The sequence below is a fragment of the Felis catus genome, chromosome B4 (assembly GCF_018350175.1).
Source record: "Felis catus isolate Fca126 chromosome B4, F.catus_Fca126_mat1.0, whole genome shotgun sequence".
NCBI classification, from domain to species: Eukaryota; Metazoa; Chordata; class Mammalia; order Carnivora; family Felidae; genus Felis; species Felis catus.
The window spans coordinates 89059206-89078786 of NC_058374.1; the positions used below are offsets into that span (position 1 = coordinate 89059206).

Below are 19581 nucleotides of genomic sequence, written 5' to 3' on the forward strand. Positions count from 1 at the left end.
ATTTTGAGAATACAAGAAAGTTTTGTCCATTCTTTTTATTCACTTACTCAGCAAAAGTTTATTGCTTATTTTACTCCATGTCAGAAACATTGCCAACACTGCAAATATAAAGACGAGCAATAGATAGCCTCTGTTCTGAAGGAGCTCATTAATTAGCAAGATATACATTAAATGTACAATTCTTGGGGGCTCCTGGGTGGCTCAGTCGGTTAAGCATCTGACTTAGGCTCAGGTCATGATCTCACTGTTCATGAGGTCGAGCCCCGTGTCAGACTCTGTGCTGACAGCTTGGAGCCTGGAGCCCACTTTGGGTTCTGTATCTCCCTCTCTCTCTGCCCCTCTCTGTATTTCTCTCCCTCAAAATAAATAAACATGAAAAATATTTTTAAAATAGAAAATGTACAATTTTTAATTAAGTAAAATTCAAATACACAGAGATAAAAGAAAGGACCTCTTAGGGAAATGAAAGGTCTAGAATGAAGACTTTTGAAAGCGCATGAAATTCAGATTGGCTGACCTATGAAAATCTCAAAATAAAGTAAAAAGAAAGCAAATCCAAGAAATATACTGATGTCTTTAATACCAGGCAGAGTAGCTTGGGCTACATTCTCAGGTAATAAGAAATAATGAAAGACTATATTGGGCTGTATTCATCCATAGAATGCAGGACTGATCTGAATATGGAGACACAGAGGGTTGGCAGTTCAGTTAGGAAACTATTAATACGGGTGAGAAATAGGGCCAGTTTTAAGTAGAGAACTAGGAAAAGGGAAAAATAATTTTGTGAACTCTATTTATTCTAAGCAATGTACCGCATATTACCCCTGCATCACTGACTCCTCACAGGAAGTTAATTCAATGGGATAATTAGTAGTATTATCCTCTTCTCCCTTTTTACAGATTAGGAATCTGAGGTCCAAAGGGGTTAAATGAGTTACCCAAGGTCATAGAGTTCAAAAAAATGCAGCCCTAATGGAAGTAGAACAGAAAGTCTTGGGAACCGGTTGGATGTCAGATGGAGAGAGAGAGAGATGAGTAAAAGGTGAGGCTTGGGTTGTTGGCCTGATTCATTTTTGTGGTAAGGTTAACATGAGTGGACAAGTCAGGAGGAAGGACTGATTTGGGCAGCTGATGAGAAATTTAGTTTTGGACCTGGTGAGCTTCTGCTACTGGTGAGGGATCTTGATGGACAAATCAATGGTCTGTCAAAAATACAAACCTGGACCTTAGCGGAATGGCCCAGGGCTGCTGAGAGAAACTTGGGAGTGCTCAGCTAAAACTAAACAGTGAGAGCAAATGAAATGCAGAACGAAGAAGCCGAGAATAAATTATAATGATCCCGTTGAGGGGATAGGAAGAAAGAATAGTGTAAATATAATAATGTGCTTCTCGCTTGGCAAAAAAGAAAGAGTAAGACATTTTCTTCATATTTTCTCTTCCTAAAAGAAGCCAACAACTGAACCTCAGGCAATTATCATCACATATAGTAAAGAAAGGTAGTTGCTGTTTCACAAGGCTGTATACGTAGCAATCTACTTCCTGTGGTCTCCAGTCCTCAAACAGCCTGATTTCCTTGTTAGAGGCATAGGAAAACGCTTACTTCACTCAACTCCCTTCCTCTGGCCTCAAAGCCTCCTTTTTAGCCAAGCTTCTTTCAGCTGGGGAATGGCTGTAGATTGATGGAAATCTGCCCCCAGATCTCCTCCCACTCCCTCACCTTTTTTATACAGCCAGAATAACCTGTGGATATTTTACAAGCACAAAACAGTATTAGTTTTAACTTACTCCTCATTTACTTAGATTCCTCCAAGTGTCAGTGGGTGTGGCAGTTAGTATCAGCTCAGCCACTCTTTTGTTGAGAATCTGGGTGACTGGCCCTCTGTGGATGGGGATGGGAGGAGGGGAGCGGAAGGAATAATTTCTTTCAAACAGAGTCTGCTCCACCACATCTCTGCTCAGATGGAGCTGACTCAGAGGTCAGCAACATCTCAAAGCAGGGCAGAACTCAGAGCAGTGCTAGACTGGCTTTCTTGTTTTGAGCTATTTGGGGACCATTACATTTTGTCCTAGAATTTTGTCGTCTCCTTCTTCCTAGAAATTTCGATAAAAATCCTGCATGTTTGGCAAGATAGGGTTATTGCTTTGCTCGAATAGTCAAAACCAGACCCTAGCTATCTATCAATTTTCTCCTTTTGTTTTTCTTCTATTTGCTTGCCATCTGATAAACTAGAACTTTGAGGGCATCCACCGGCAAACCAGATATTTTGTTGGCAATAGTGGCAAAACAGAATTACTTACAGCCAGTAACTTCTACAAGTATTCTATGATTCTCAAAGACAAGTCAACAAGGGTCATCTTGGGGGATATAATTCCAGAACGACACTGTTCAAAACTAGTACTGCCCCATGACGATTTATATCAACGGAAGGATAAAATAATAATGTTGGACTATCACGACATTATTTGCAGGGTATACCCTTAGAAAAATGGAATTCTGTATTCAAAAGACACCATAGACGAGGACCTGTCAAGTAAGAGGACAAGTGCCAGCGGGATGAGGTGCAGGGTCAGACAGACTGAGGTGAGAACCCAGCTCCGAATGTACTGTGTGACCCTCTGCAAGTTATCTCAGTTATCTGCAGTAATGCCCCCAGATTGCTGTGAATATTAAATATTAAAATATATTAAATGCCCAGCAGATTCTTTCAACAAGTAATTATTGAGCATCTAGTAGTCCCACCATGCTAGATGGGGGAAAAGAGAGACAGAAATAGGAACGAAGGAGAAAATAAGGTCTCTATCCTCAAGGTGCTACATTGAATGAGTAATTTTAAAAGGAATGCATGGGGCACCCGGGTGGCTCAGTCTGTTGGGCGACCGACTTCGGCTCAGGTCATGATCTCGCGGTCCGTGAGTTCGAGCCCCGCGTCGGGCTCTGTGCTGACAGCTCAGAGCCTGGAGCCTGTTTCAGATTCTGTGTCTCCCTCTCTCTCTGACCCTCCCCCATTCATGCTCTGTCTCTCTCTGTCTCTAAAATGTATAAACGTTAAAAAAAAAAAAGATTAAAAGGAATGCATGTAACCAAACAGGTACAGGAAACTATCCAGTAGCGACTCAGTAAATAGTAGCTGTTATTATTAGCTGATAGCATTATCATAGGAGTTATTTTATGAATTATTTTAAGTTTAAAAACCTTGCGAATAGTTATTATATCAGAAAATAGGGAAAATAATTTTTTAAGAGAAAAACAAGCTATTAAGGGGAGTGTAAGATTTCAGTCTGTACTTGTGAGTAGAAATGAATTGGTTGGAGTAACAAGTTTAGGATACTCGTGTGATGAACTGTTAAAATCCACATTGCCAATTTAAACCTGTGCCAACACCCCTCATCTGTTTGCACCCAGGCTCGTCTTGAATGAAGAAGCCTTTGACGCAGCAATGATTGGTTAGTTAGTTCTGACACTACTTGCCGTATAGCCTGTGGCAAACTGTCGACCTACCCGAGCTTCACTTTCCTTATCTGTGAATTGAGAATTAGAATACATCTTCTCTCCAAGTGGTTGGGGATAAAGCATTTAGCAGTAAGTGCTTAACAAATGATAGCTTTCACTATTGTTACGCTGTAGTATGCAGAGATGAGTGTTTAAATAAGGAATTGTAGAATAGCCCTCAATTGCCACAATAGGAAGAGAACACAGTACTACGTGAATACATTGCGGTGACCCAGACTAGGATGGAGTCTCTGCCTCCGTGAGCTATGCTAAATCAGAAGAAATTAGAGAAGCCAGACTTGTACCTAATAAGCCACTAGAAGGCACGAGGTGTATAAAGTGGTGAGTACCTTAAGGAAGACCAGTATGTTGTAGAGATTTCTTGCAGTGGAAGACAGTCTCACCTTGAACATATGGTTTGTGAGTCAAGCTGTACTTCTAGGGAACAGGGTCTATGAACCACAAAAACAGTGGAAATTTTACTGACACGAACCCTCCACTCTGCACAGTATACAAGGTTTTCATCCTCTAGTAAGAGATAGGTGAGGGCACTGGGATGGCTTAGTCAGTAGACCCTGCGACTCTTGATCTTAGCGTCGTGAGTTCAAGCCCCATACTGGACCACAGGCTTTTTTTAAAAGAGTTAGGTGGCCCCTTTTATATATTTATTGTCCAGTTGGTTGTACCCACCCATACAAAATTTTATTGAAAAGATTCTTGAACCTAGCATGTAATGATTAGATCTTGATTTTCAGGGTTCTATTTTTTTTTGTTTTGTTTTTAATTGTTGGGTTTTTCTTAGTATAACTGAAACACAATGTTTCATTAGTTTCAGGTGTACAACTTAGTGATCTGACAAGTTTCCACATTCTTCTGTGCTCACCATAACTCCCACCAGTCCCGTTACATCACTCTGACAATATCATTGACTGTATTCCTTATGATATGCCTTTTATCTTGTTTGCGGTGTTCTCTTTTGAGAAACTCAGATGGCAGGAAGATTTCAGTCATAGCAAATTAATTTCCATATCATAAGGACATAATCATCTGTTTTGCCTTAACATTTCAAAACAAATCCTGGCAGGGGGTTCCAACCTTCAGGGCTTTTGAAATAGTCAAAGTCTTTTAACGGTGGGGATTTGTTTTGTTGTCACTGCCGCTTTCTCACCACCGCAGCTGTGCACGTCAAATAGGAATAGATCTGTCAGGTGTCGGAATTGCTAAGGCAAAAACACTCAATGCTCGGAGGTTTATTATGTATTAAAATAGTGATTTTTCCCCATATAATAAGAATAAGCTCAAAACTCACGTTTCACTTAAAGAGAAATAAAAATAAAATCAGCAGAGACCTTATGTACATTCAAAACGTATCTTTCAAGTTTATTCATTATTGTTGACCTGGGCAACACGTAAGTTTTATTATATCGCGTGCTTTTTAGTGGAGAGCTGCAGCACAATTTAATGACGAACACCGAATGGATATGTGTTTTTGACTTGAGTCAGTTGAATTCAGGAAGCCATTTGTCTGTTTCCAGGACTTAATTTCAGTTTTCACAGCCAACTAGGCAGGTTAGAAGGATCTTTTCAACTGAAACCAAATATTTTTGGCAACTTATTAATAGTTTTAATAAGGTCAAAGACAGAAAGGTGAAACATTTGATTAAAAAAGCTCCTAAATACGTATCGTCATGGGCTGAATTGTGTCCCCCCAAATTCGTATGTGGAAGCCCTATCACCCAGTACCTCAGAGTGTGACTGTATTTGGAGATAAGGACTTTAAAGTAATTTAGTTAAAATGGGGCCCAACAGGTGGACACTAACCCAATATGACTTCCTTCTAAAAAGAGGAAATTTAGACACAAACACATAGGAAAGACCATGTAAGAACACAGTGAGAAGGCGGTCACTTTGCAAGGCAGGGAGAGAGGTCTCGAAAGAAACCAAACCTGTTGAAACCTTGATCTTGGACGTCTGGCCTCCAGAACTGTGGAAAAATTAATTTCTGTTGTTAGGACAACCCAGTTTGTAGTGTTTTGTTATGACGGCCCAAGCACACTAATACAGCTGTGGATTTCAAACGTCATATGATTCCCACCCTAAACATCTCCTTACTATGCATAACTTAACACCTGCCTGGATTCTTTCTTAAAAGGCACCTGGGACACCTGAGTGGCTCAGTCAGTTAAGCGTCTCTTGATTTAGTCTCAGATCATGATCTCACAGTTTGTGAGATCAAGTCCTGTGTCAGACTCTGCACTGAGCATGGAGCCTGCTTAAGATTCTCTCCCTCTCCCTCTCCCTCTCCCCCTCTCTCTCCCCCCCTTTTCCCCTCTCCCTCTCCCTCCCTCTGCCCTCTCCTCCATTTGCATGCTCTATTCCTCTCCAAAATAAAAAACAATAATAGTAAAATAAAATGACACCTAGAAAAGCAGTCATGAACTTGGAGATGCTGCTGTTCCTTGGTTCGTTGATTAGGCCAGAGAGAGGTCTCACTTTACTGAAGCATTGTGTTGAACAATCTTCCTTCCCTTTGAATGGAATCAAAAGAGACTCACAGGACAAGGTCAAGACTCTGTCCATAACTGAAGTGACAAATAGTCAATTGACCTTTTGATATAAAAATAATAGATTTCCTCTATCTGAACTGAGATCTATACTAATTTCTAGTGGTTCTTCATTTAATAAATATTGGGACCAAATTAGCCTGTGCTCCATGGCTATCCACACCCACCTAATCCCTAGAACTCTGGCCCTCTCCAAACACCTCCCCCTCCTCTGAATGACGAATAACAAGTGTGTGTTTATCTGGGATCTCATATATCATGAAACCTTTCCTTATGTCCAGTGTTAATAGAATGATATCCAATGGCCCTAAATGTCTGAATGCAAGGTTCTTATAGGGGAACCAATAGCTCTGTAGTTTGTGAACACCCCAATGCTAGTGCACGACAGGTCCAGATTCTGTCTCTTGTGCAAAGATTGTTTACGCCGAGTGGTGAGATTGAACCCTTCCTCAAAGCAGAACCTATTTTCAGGAAGCTCGACACTGGTATCGTATGAATTTCAAAACCGTTTATTATTTGTCTCTCTATAGAGCACAGCAGAACTCCAAATATCTCAGCACGTCTCCATTCAAATTCCAGTAACTTCCAGGTTTTACTTTTGGTGGTTCCTGCTGACTTTGGAAATGTCTCACTCTTACATTGCTTGTGCTTATATTTTTTCATGAACACATACAGAAGTCCGGTAATCTCAATGGTTTGCATCATTGCAAACGGCACCTTACCCTTAGGTTTCCATCTGGCCCTATGTTTATACCTTTTGAAGGGAGTTGCTGACTCCTGCTGCTAGGTTATCGTCAGAATATCCTCGCATTTGCTTTGGGAGAGCATTTCCTGCAAGGGGCCGTCAGGGTGCTAAAAAGGAGAGAGAGCTACAAGTACGCTACACAAGCAGCACAACTGATACCCATTTGGTGCCTGTCTGCTAATAAGTCATAGTCTGCACGGTGAAATTCTGAGACTTGATTTCATTGTAGTATATGCCCTGGTGGAGAGGTGGTTGCTGGGAGAGCAATAGCCTTCATCTTCCCGCAACCACTGAAGAGTACCATTAGTGACGTGGAGGACAAAGGCAAAAGGAAAAAATTAAATTTCCTTACGACTTATAGCCCATTGACAAGTCCTTGAGACAGGCAGAGTGACCTTCCTCTAGGAACTCAACTTTAATGTTAATACTCTAGCCAGGATCCTGTTAAGTCCCCATTAACATATAAAAATTCTTTTGGAAACTTCCTTTATCGCTGCCCTGCCCCCCAAGATATATGTTGGCAATCACCCTCCAAGCAGATGGCCCACTGATATACATCTGAAGGGTCTCATGACTAAAGTTGAACTAGATAATAATAAATGACCTTTTCCTAACAACAGCCAGCCCCTCAAGGTCCTGAAAACCTTCCAAATTCCTTAGAGACTTACACTATCCCTCACCCCCTCCCAATTTGAAAGGATATAATCAGCCACTCCTCACAATGCTGGCGCAACTCTTTCTGTCCTTGGGACCTGTCCCCGTGCTTTAATAAAACCACCTTCTTATATCAAATACGTCTCAAGAATTCTTTCTTTTTTGTGATTGGGTGGCTAAGTCAGTGAAGCATCTGACTCTTGAGGTGAGCTCAGATCATGATCTCATGGTTCCTGAGATTGAGCCCTACCTCGGGCTCTGTGCTGACAGTGCAGAGCCTGCTTGGGATTCTCTCTCTCTCTCTCTCTCTCTCTCTGCCTCTCCCTCTCTCTCTCTCTCTCTCTCTCTCTCTCTCTCTCAAAATAAATAAATAAATAAATAAATAAATAAATAAATAAATAAATAAACTTTAAAAATTGCTTTTTTAAAAAAAGAATTCTTGTTTGTTTGTTTGTTTTAGAGAAAGAGTGCTCTAGCATGTGAATAGGGAAGGGGCAGAGGAAGAGAGAAAGAAACTCAAGCAGAGATCTCACAACTGTGAGATCACGACATGAGCCGAAATCAAGAGTTGGACATTTAACCAACTGAGCCATCCAGGTGCCCCTCAAGAATTTTTTCTTGACCATTGGCTCCCAATCCCCAACTTTGCCACATCATTTGGAAAGGACAAAAGGGAGAAGGAGAGAGAGAGAGAAGGAGGGAGGGAGGGAGGGAAGGAGGTGAGAGGAGAGGAAACAAGGAAAGAAGGAAATGAAGGGAAGGAAAGAGGATGAGAGGGGGGAATGAGAGATAGTTGGACCATTCAATTTCCCTATAACAGTCAAAATCCTTAGCAAACTAGATGAGGACAGTGGGTCAGCCACAGTATCAAAGAGGGAGGGAAGATACTAGGAGATTTTATTTCCGTCCCCAGGATGGGAAGCTACAAAGGAAATGGTAGGCTAGAGCTTAGGAAAAAGTAGATTCCTTAAGTTTTATCCAGGGCCTGTACCAGAGAGGAAAGAGGTAGAGAAGAGACTGGCCAGGGCTCAAATAATGCCTCAGGGACTCGAATTAGTGGGGCACTAATTTGTCCTGCTCTGCATTAGCTCCCCCTGCCTGCCCCTGTCCATCAGCCCCTCCTTTTTTCCCTCAAAACCTCACCTATGTTCTTCAACATTTTAATCTGACAAATCTATTTTCATTCCTATTTTATACTTTCAATTTCCTAAACAAATATTAAATTATAATCACTGTTACATTCACAATATCCTGGGATTTGGGCAAAATTTTTCCCAAAATGCAGAACTTGATACAGACACTACTGTTTATTTCTGCTGCTTTTTGTTTGCTGCCTGCCCATGGTATAAATGTGTTCTGCAAACGGTGGGACTTAATAAATACTCCTGCGTGGCTCTTCAGTGAGGCCTTTTTCATGCTGTGTATTTTTTTTTTCAACGTTTATTTATTTTTGGGACAGAGAGAGACAGAGCATGAACGGGCGAGGGGCAGAGAGAGAAGGAGACACAGAATCGGAAACAGGCTCCAGGCTCTGAGCCATCAGCCCAGAGCCTGACGCGGGGCTCAAACTCACGGACCGTGAGATCGTGACCTGGCTGAAGTCGACGCTTAACCGACTGCGCCACCCAGGCGCCCCCATGCTGTGTATTTTTTATGCAGTCACTCACAGATCAAGAATAATAACAAACACCTCCATTCTGAGAACACCCACCAAGTGATAGAAGAGGTAGCCCGAGCTGTGTTTACACTTAAATCCAAGAGGAGCCTGAGGTGTGGGAGGAAGAGACACATTTTCTTTCCATTTAGAGTCAAAAGTGGAAACTCCCCATTCTGTGACTTGTTGCATTACAGGAAAACAAGGTAAAACATGGTTTGTATGGTTTTCAGACTCCCTGCAATGCATGGAGTATGAGAACCTTTGGAAAACACAACTATGAGAAACTTGTTATACCCTTCCCTGGTATATTCTCATCTCTCTGACTTCTCCTTAAACAATCACTAGAGTCTTTTGGGGTTGATCCAGCTAGCAAAAAAGAATGTAAGGTTTTTTGGGGCGCCTGGGTGGCTCAGTCGGTTAAGCGTCCGACTTCAGCTCAGGTCATGATCTCGCGGTCCGTGAGTTCAAGCCCCGCGTCAGGCTCTGGGCTGATGGCTCAGAGCCTGGAGCCTGCTTCCGAATCTGTGTCCCCCTCTCTCTGTGCCCCTCCCCCATTCATGCTCTGTCTCTGTTTCAAAAATAAATAAAACGTTAAAAATTAAAAAAAAAAAAAAGAATGTAAGATTTTTAAATTTGCCATTTGCTGATCAATTTTTTTTCTGGGTAGAGTTTACTGACACTGACCCCTAAGAAACATTTTAGAAGAAAGTGATCAGGTAGAATCTTCTCTTGACATAGATCTCATCAACTAGAGCTGAATTTCCATGTTTTGTTTTCTGGGTTTTGTTATTTGCTCATTCATACATGCAAAAATAGAGCTCAGCTCGTATACTAGCAAGAGGAATTAAAATTTTATATTTCCCTAGAATTGAACTTTGAAATAGAATAACAAAGGCTCTTGGGAAAAGTGTTAAGCCTAACAGATGGAACAATTTCACATTTTAATTCCAACATGAGGTTTTTAGTTATTGTCAGTAAGTGGTGGGAGTCCTTCCCATTGTTTGTTTATCTGGACTTATATTCATCTCACCAAGGCCAAGAGATTTACATGTGTGTTTTAAAGGAAGACTGTATCACAAGTAAGATTATTATACTCCAGAATAGCAGTTTTTACATACGTACACACACACACACACACACACAATACACACACACAAAATACAAAAGCAAAAACCTTTGCATCCATGTATATGGTGACTGTATAATTATGAAGTTATGTATAACTTCAGTTAGGAAGATACTATTAAATTTTCTATTCCATCTTGAGTCAGTAAGTTAGTTTTCAAGTAATTTGTCTATTCATCCAAATTATCAAATTTTGGCAAAAAACTATAATAATAAAATATGTAAAATAAAAAATAGTGTAAACTATACTTCTTTACCATTCTTTTAATATCAGTTAGACCTATAGTGAATACCACTCTGTTATTGGTCATTTCCATTTTCTTTTTCCTTGATCAATTTAATTAGGGGGTTATCAATTTTGTTACTCATCAAAAGAACCTATTTTTGACTGTTAATTTTCTCATTGCTTGTTAATTGTCTATTTCATTTATTTTTATTCTTATCTTTACTATTACCTTCCTTCCACTACCTTTGAATTTACTCTTTTTCCGGATCCTTAAGGTGAAATCTTCAATAATGGGCTTTAAAACTTTCTTCTTTTCTAGTATAAGCATTGAAAGTTATAAATTTTCTCCTAACCATTGTTTGAAGCTGCATTATACAAATTTTGATATGTGTTGTATTTTCCTTGCCATTGAGTTAAAAATATTGTCTAATTCCTCATGTAATTTTCTTTGACCCATGAGTTGTTTAGAAATGTATTATCTACTTTACAAGTGTTTGGCATTTACTCTTGATATTGATTTCTAGCACAAGTCCCTTGTGGCCAGGGAACATACTCTGTATGATTTTAGTATTTTTAAATTTATTGAGACTTATTTTATGGCCCATTATATAGTCTGCCTTGGTTTATATATTTGAAAATATCTGTATTTGAAAATAATGTATATTGTGCCACTTTTGGCTATATTGTTCTATATTAATTAGGTAAAAGTAGTTGATAGTGTATTCAGAAATCCTATGCCTTTACCGATTATCTGTGAAATTGTTTTATTATTTTTTTATATGAAATTTATTGACAAATTGGTTTCCATACAACACCCAGTGCTCATCCCAAAAGGTGCCCTCCTCAATACCCATCACCCACCCTCCCCTCCCTCCCACCCTCCATCAACCCTCAGTCTGCTCTCAGTTTTCAACAGTCTCTTATGCTTTGGCTCTCTCCCACTCTAACCTCTTTTTTTTTTTTTCCTTCCCCTCCCCCATGGGTTCCTGTTAAGTTTCTCAGGATCCACATAAGAGTGAAAACATATGGTATCTGTCTTTCTCTGTATGGCTTATTTCACTTAGCATCACACTCTCCAGTTCCATCCACGTTGCTACAAAAGGCCCTATTTCATTTTTTCTCACTGCCATGTAGAATTCCATTGTGTATATAAACCACAATTTCTTTATCCATTCATCAGTTGATGGACATTTAGGCTCTTTCCATAATTTGGCTATTGTTGAGAGTGCTGCTATGAACATTGGGGTACAAGTGGCCCTATGCATCAGTACTCCTGTATCCCTTGGATAAATTCCTAGCAGTGCTATTGCTGGGTCATAGAGTAGGTCTATTTTTAATTTTCTGAGGAACCTCCACACTGCTTTCCAGAGTGGCTGCACCAATTTGCATTCCCACCAACGGTGCAGGAGGGTTCCCGTTTCTCCACATCCTCTCCAGCATCTATAGTCTTCTGATTTGTTCATTTTGGCCACTCTGACTGGTGTGAGGTGATACCTGAGTGTGGTTTTGATTTGTATTTCCCTGATGAGGAGCGATGCTGAACATCTTTTCATGTGCCTGTTGGCCATCCGGATGTCTTCTTTAGAGAAGTGTCTATTCATGTTTTCTGCCCATTTCTTCACTGGGTTATTTGTTTTTCGAGTGTGGAGTTTGGTGAGCTCTTTATAGATTCTGGATACTAGCCCTTTGTCCGATATGTCATTTGCGAATATCTTTTCCCATTCCGTTGGTTGCCTTTTAGTTTTGTTGGTTGTTTCCTTTGCTGTGCAGAAGCTTTTTATCTTCATAAGGTCCCAGTAATTCACTTTTGCTTTTAATTCCCTTGCCTTTGGGGATGTGTCGAGTAAGAGATTGCTGTGGCTGCGGTCAGAGAGGTTTTTTCCTGCTTTCTCCTCTAGGGTTTTGATGGTTTCCTGTCTCACATTTAGGTCCTTTATCCATTTTGAGTTTATTTTTGTGAATGGTGTGAGAAAGTGGTCTAGTTTCAACCTTCTGCATGTTGCTGTCCAGTTCTCCCAGCACCATTTGTTAAAGAGGCTGTCTTTTTTCCATTGGATGTTCTTTCCTGCTTTGTCAAAGATGAGTTGGCCATACGTTTGTGGGTCTAGTTCTGGAGTTTCTATTCTATTCCATTGGTCTATGTGTCTGTTTTTGTGCCATTTGTTTTATTATTTATAAAAGAGAGATTTTGAAATCTCCAACTATGATTGTGGATCTATGTGTCCCTTCAATTCTGTACATTTTTGTTCCATCTATCTTTTGATGCTGTTTTGAGGTACTTACACATTTATGATTTTTATGTCTTCCTGATGAATTGGCTGTAATATGCCTTTTTATCTGTTAATATTCTTGGTCAAGAGGTTTATCTGATATTAGTATGGTCACCAGCTTTCCTATATTTACTGTTTACAGGGTGTATCTTTCTTTCTCCACTCAATTTACTTTCCACCTACCTGTCTTGTATATTACAAGTCAGTCTCTTGCAGACAGCATATGGGTGGGTCTCTTGATCAGTGCTCAGTTAGTTTTCTTTCCCTTTCATTATTTTGGCTTCATTCACATTTCTTAGTCTTTCTTGGTGCTTCAACTCTTTATACTAAAACCCTAATATGTATTTTTTAAGTTTGTTTATTTTAGAGAAAAAGCGAGAGTGAATGGGGTAGGGGCAGAGAGAGAGAGAGAGACAGAGAGAGACAGAGAGAGAGAGAGAATCCCAAGCAGGCTCCTCACTGCCAGCATGGAGCCCAGTGAGGGGCTCGAAATCATGAATCAGGAGAAAATGACCTGAGCCAAAATCAAGAGTTGGATGTTTAATGATGCTTCATGGACTGAGCCACCCAGGTGCTCCAAGACCCTAATATTTAATGTCAGTCATTATTTAACAGCTCCTTCCTGCACCCAGTGTTGAGTCAAAGATATCATTATAGTTGCCACTTTCTCAACTCTTTCAACAATATTATACCTTTCTTACTATGCAGAAATCAAGATTGCCCAAGAAATTCCTAGTAATAGTCACTAAACCTAAGTTTAACTCCTTGTATTTATTATTTTAAACAGCTAAAATTTATTTGGTACATGGGTAGGGATAACCCTATGCTTGCATGCACGCTCTATTACAGGTTCTGATCAGGGCTAGAGTTGTGTGGCCCTTAGCAGACTATTCAGCTGAGGACAGAGCTACTGATAACTCAGAATCCTGTTCCAGGTAATAACTGAGGACCTGAGGCCTCTTTTTTTCAAATATAGCCACAGTTGTTTTTTTCCCCTAAATGCCCTTCCATTCCTTCCCCCATTGATACACATGTAACACTTTTCAGTCCACTCCCATTCTCTCAAAATATTGTTGTCATTTACATGTTCCCTTTTCAAAAAGAGCTTTGCACTCCCTGCATCAGGCTGTCTCTCCCTCTGAAATAAAACCAGTACTAAAGGAAACTGTTATTTTACTGAAATCCGTCTGGATGGTTGATTAATTTCATATCCTGTCTGCTCTTCCTAAGCCATTATAGCCATGACTAAATAGGGACCCCCTGATCCTATAGATTTCTTCAAAAAATATTTAATGAGTGTTGCTGTGCTAGGCACTGGTCTAGGAACTGGGAATACAGAGGTGAATGAGACAGGAAGTCTCACTCTCATGGATTTTAGTTTGTTGTGATCAGAGGCTGACAATAAGTTAACAGAAAAATAAACAAGACGTTTTCAAATGCCTAGAATTTTGCTGAGTCTCATGAGAGGGAAGAGTATTAGAGAGGAAACAAAGCTTAGAAAATTACAGGGTCCTTATTCCTTTCCTAGACAAATCCAGGGTGGATTTGGGGCCGTTGTAGGATCCAAGATAGATCCAAAGACCTAGGACAATAAGAGAACCACACCCCTTTCTTGAATAGAGTACAGGAAAGAAGCAAGACTTCAGTATTTCCTCCAGGCTCTGCATGCTTTAGGAGCAAAAGAAATAATGACTTGTGATGTCTACACAGATGGTCTGAGACATCCCCACAGAGTTCTGTGTTCTCCCAGGATGTTTCAGAAAAATGTAGAAATGCAGAGAGAGGCATGATTATAACATATGTTATTGGCAGGCCAAAGAGGCCTTATAATTGAAGCATGAATGTTGACCTTAAGAGATCTCTTTTTCTGCTTTAGAATCTTAGTGTTAACCCCAGCTGCTATGGTCTAGGAAACAATGCTACCCACCCCCACCCCCCAAAAAAAGAAAAAAATAAAAAGAATAAAAACACTGAAGAATTAAAAGTAACCCTACAGATAATTAAACGCCAGGGTTGCCCAAATTACACTAAAGCTCTCATACACGTGCATATGGAATTTACCTTCATACCGCCAGCCCCCTTTATGCTTTCCATGACGTCTAAGGAGAAAAATGCTTGGATTTTTTTTTCAGTTCCCTTTAGATTTGTACAAAGTTCTAAATGTATGAGCATTTGCAACTGCCTCACACTCCCCCCTAGATAATCAGTGCTTATAATGCATTCAGTTAAGTCAGCCATGTCCATGGGTGGGTAATTGCTTGTGATTTCACAGATAGAGTTTCTCTGGTAGTGAAGCTAGAATACCGTTACTGGAGCAAGGCCCACGACAGAGGGCTGGAAGAACACAGTCTACCCACATTTTGGCAAGACTAACTCACTTTTACACAGGCTCTCCGCCTCGCTTGATTCTCTAGTCTTGGAAAAAATTTTTTTGAAGTTTGATTAGTTTTTTTGAAGTCTGATGAAGTTAAAAATTCTCAGAAGAGCCATCTCGAAAAGCCATGTAGGGCTTAAATATGTCTGTGCGTTTTCTAGTCACTGATCTCCAGAATGAAGAAGGGCTTTTGAAACATATTGCTTTTTTTTTTCATTTGTAAGTTTATTATTTTTATGGCTGTATTCCTAATTATTCACAATTTTTATTACCACTTTTCAACATTGTAACTCTGGAAATGCCCAAAGATATCAGTGTCTTTTTAAAAAGAAAAATTGTAATGTTTATTTATTTGTGTGTGTGTATGAGAGAGAGAGAGACAGAGACAGAGAGACAGAGAGAGAGAGAGGGTGAGTAGTGGAGGGGCAGAGAGGGAGGGAGACACAGAATCCAAAGCAGTCTCCAGGCTCTGAGCTGTCAGCACAGAACCTCACGCGGGGCTTGAACTCACGAACTGTGAGATCATGACCTGAGCTGAAGTTGGATGCTTAACCAACTGAGCCACCCACGTGCCCCAATATATGCTTTTTATAGTAAAAAAAAAAAAAAAGAAAATTCCAACCCATACTTTAACCACTTTGAAACCCAAGTGTGACTGGCTCATGAGTATTGGGAGAACACCGGCCTCCCAGTAGGTCCACAAGCTGAGACTGTGGCAGAATTCATGATCAACCATTGGAAGCAGTCCGTGGACCCAATGTTAGAATCAGCATATGAGCAATATCAACAAAATTTAGGTATGATTTCAGGCCCTTTGCCTCTAGGTGTCTGAAGTATCATATGTTTTAGGTTTCCGCAGGTCCCATGACCTGGCAACATCTGAACCTTCTTTCTAGATGTCATTAGCTTTCCAGAGACTTACTTTCTCATGGCTTCTTCTGCCTGGCATGCTGTGTTTCTCAGGGTTTCAAATAGACCTCTCCACTGTTCTCTGCATTGAAACCATGTCTAGCAAGCATTTTACAAACACAAGATGGATATATGCAGATCACAAAAAGACGAGCAGTATCATGGACCAGTTAACCTCCCATCTTTCCTTTCTGACCTTCTCTCACTTCACTTTCCTCTTACTTTCTAACACGCAGAAGGTGGTGCTCAGTGCCATCAGGATGCCATTCCTAGATATGGCGATGGGGCACATATGTGATTAGTAATATACAATCCAGAGCACATCTTAACATAATATTTGCTCCCCAGTCTGGGATAGGGAGCTTGCTTTCCTGGCGTTTTGGTGACAATAATAGATTAGTGGAGGATGACTGAGTTCATGCTACGAAATGAGTAATATATACACTTTTACTAAATAGTTCTTTAGTTTAGTACATGGACTCCCTGAATGTTATACAATAGAGTATGAGTCACCGCTGGCCTCTCTTTCTTCTCGCATAATCCACATCCTGCTGATCCCTCTTATCTGTGTTTCATGTTGTTCCTGCATGGTTGCAGTCTTTGCTTTCTGTCTCTAATGATGTACGTGCTCAACTTCCGCGTTAAGAACAATCTTCTTCCGTTGTGTTTCTAAGGGTGCTTCTCTCTCAACTTTTGACAAAACTCCCCCTGTCAGTGTCTTACTTATTCTTCTCTCATTTCACTGATGAGTAAAGTTATGCTCCAAACCTTTTGGGCAGAAAAGTCATACCCATCTTGGTACCTTATTGGAAAATGGAATTGCTGCATGAACTGAAGCCCTGACACTTTGTGACTGCCCTTTAGCATCCCCCGGGGCTGCCAGGCTTCAGGCTTCCACTGTTAAACCCTTCCCTGCCTCTTTAACATAAGTAGTCCCTGAAATATGTTGAAAAACTTTGTATTTATTTTTTTAATGTTTTACTTATTTTTGAGAGAGAGAGAGAGAGAGAGCGAGCTGGAGAGGGACGCAGAGAGAGGGGGAACAGAAGATCTGAAGCGGGCTCAGCGCTGACAGCAGCAAGCCTGATGCGGGGCTCCAAGTCACAAACTGTGAGATCATGACCTGAGCCAAAATCGGACGCTCAGCTGACTGAGCCACCCAGGCGCCCAAGACTTTGTGTTTAACTGAAGATCACCCGCGCATGCATGCACACACCCCCACAAATGGAGAGGTAGGGTTCCAATTTCCGTTGGGAGAGGTCCTAAGTAAAAAGAAGTGTCCACTGAATATGAGTAACTGGGTTTCAACTGAAAAAGCTGTGGTTATAAAGTGACATAATGTATAAAAAACTTCCAGCTGTAAACTGACACGCGCTGGACACAAATAACAAGCTGATGTGAAAATGTGATGCGACTGTGCCATTAAAAAATATCACTGAAAAAATATATGTCACTGACAGCAAAACAGGCTGTGGATTTTTTTTTAACTTCAGCGTCCATAAATATCTCATCATCGCTGTCGGACAATTGCATTTATTTCAGAATGGGTTTTCTGTCCTAGGGACAGTTTGCAGACATTCGGCTATCCCATTTTACAAGTTCTTTATAGTGAAATGATGTGCTCTGTGTTCTCTAACATTGGGTTTTCGTCCCATTTTATAGTAACATGTGCAGAAGGCACGTGACTCCGTGGTGGTACGTGCCTTAAGGAACTGTCATGCCTCATGTTCACTCTGTGGACTCTCCAGAAACTCACTCGAGACTCAGGATATATTCCCTGTTTTACCTCTTCCCTTCTTCCATCATGAACCCTCTTGTTCTTATCCTCTGTGTTCAATTTCTGTCCCTCTCCTCACACATGGGCTCTGTCTCCCTGCCCAGAAACCTCACATTAATACGATATTAAGACTATATTCCTGGCTTTATACTCCAAGTTCTGTTTCTGGGCTCACCCCGCATCTTGGGGTATTGTTGAGGCTCCCTGTGACCTAAGTCACATCCGTCACTCCAAGTTCACTCTTGCCTGAGAATGAGTTTAAGAATCATACTTTCAAAGTTTTGAGGGGAGAGCCTTCTCTTCCTCTCAAATACTTTCCTCGCCTGTTTGCTAGTACCTATAGTTAATTTATGCCATAAACAAAACACTATATCATAATGTCATGAAATTTTCTTTTCATTCTAGAATCTTTGGTGTGTTGGCTTTTTTTTTTTTTTTTTTTTTTGCTTGTAAGGTCTGGGATGGAAACTATGTAAAGATCAAAGACTCTCAGTATATTGGGGGATGAGTTGGGGCAAGAATTCCCCAGTAGCTGAGGGCCTCTCTCTTCCTCTTGCTATTGCTGGGGCTGGTGGCCCAGGCGGCTCTTATTCCTTGGAGGTCATGTTGACGGTAAGGTCCACCACCCATTTGCTGTAGCCAAATTCATTGCCATACCAGGAAATGAGCTAAACAAAGTGGTCACTGACAGCAATGCCAGCCCCAGCATCAAAGGTGGAAGAGTGTTAAAGTCACAGGACACAACCTGGTCCTCACTGTAGCCCAGGATGCCCTTGAGGGGACCTTCCCATGCCTGCTCTCACCACCTTCTTGATGTTACTGTATTTGGCAGCTTCCTCCAGGTGGCAGGTCAGATCCATGACCAACACATTGTGGGTGGGGACATGGAAGGCCATGACAGTGAGCTTCCCATTCAGCTCAGGGATGACCTTGCCTATAGCCTTGGCGAGGCCAGTAGCAGCAGAGATGATGTGGTGGGCAGCCTCTTGGCCATCACACCACAGCTTCCCAGAGGGCCCACCCATGGTCTTCTGGGTGGCAGTGATAGCATAGACTATGGTCACGAGTCCCTCCACAATGCCAAAGCTGTCATGGATGACCTTGGCCAGAGGGGCCAAGCAGTGGATGGTACAGGAAAAGTTGCTGACAATCTTGAGGGAGTTGTCATACCTCTCGTGGTTCATGCCCATCACAAACATGGGGGCATCAGCAGAAAGGGCAGAGATGATGACCCTCTTGGCCTCACCCTTCCGGCGAACACCAGCCTTCTCCATAGTGGTAAAGACTCCAGTGGACTCCATAGCATACTCTGCACCAGCATCACCCCATTTGATGTTGGCAGGATCTTGTTCTTGGAAAGCGAAGATGGTTTTTCCATTGAAGACAGTGGAAAATCGTCAGCCTTGACTGTGCTGTTGAATTTGCCATGGTTAGAATCATACTGGAACATGTAGACCATATAGCTGAGGTCAATGAAGCGGTCACTGATGGCGACAATATCTACATTCCCAGAGTTAAAAGCAGCCCTGGTGACCAGGCATCCAATATGGCCAGATCCGTTTACTCTGACTCTGACCATCACGTCTCCGAGATGCAGCTGCCACTGCACCAGAAGATGCTACTGTGTGACAAACAGGGAGGAACAGAGAACCCGTTCTAGAATCTTTGATACTTGCTAAAGTTTGAATCATCCTGGGATTGGCAATTTTTAAATCTGGGAAAAAGTTTTAATAAGGAGACAGAACCTTAGGACTGCGTTGGAGGGGCAAGATCTAGGACACCAAATATGT

At 41.2% G+C, this 19581-nt stretch overlaps 1 long non-coding RNA gene and 1 pseudogene across 2 annotated transcripts in view; one reads left to right on the forward strand and one right to left on the reverse strand.

The window, feature by feature from the left end:
• The window catches only part of LOC123386625, an 88639-nt gene extending 71585 nt beyond the window's left edge, over positions 1 to 17054 (forward strand). Inside the window, exons 3-5 of one of the 2 annotated variants that reach the window (XR_006600824.1) lie at positions 2470 to 2581; positions 13581 to 13666; positions 17008 to 17052. This is a non-coding gene — a long non-coding RNA (uncharacterized LOC123386625). Of the gene's footprint in view, positions 1 to 2469; positions 2582 to 13580; positions 13667 to 17007 lie in introns of both variants that reach the window. The other variant, XR_006600823.1, reaches the window with a different exon arrangement.
• Positions 17055 to 18378: 1324 nt separating this feature from the next.
• On the reverse strand, positions 18379 to 19370 carry LOC101100738 (annotated as a pseudogene).
• Positions 19371 to 19581: the final 211 nt, after the last annotated feature.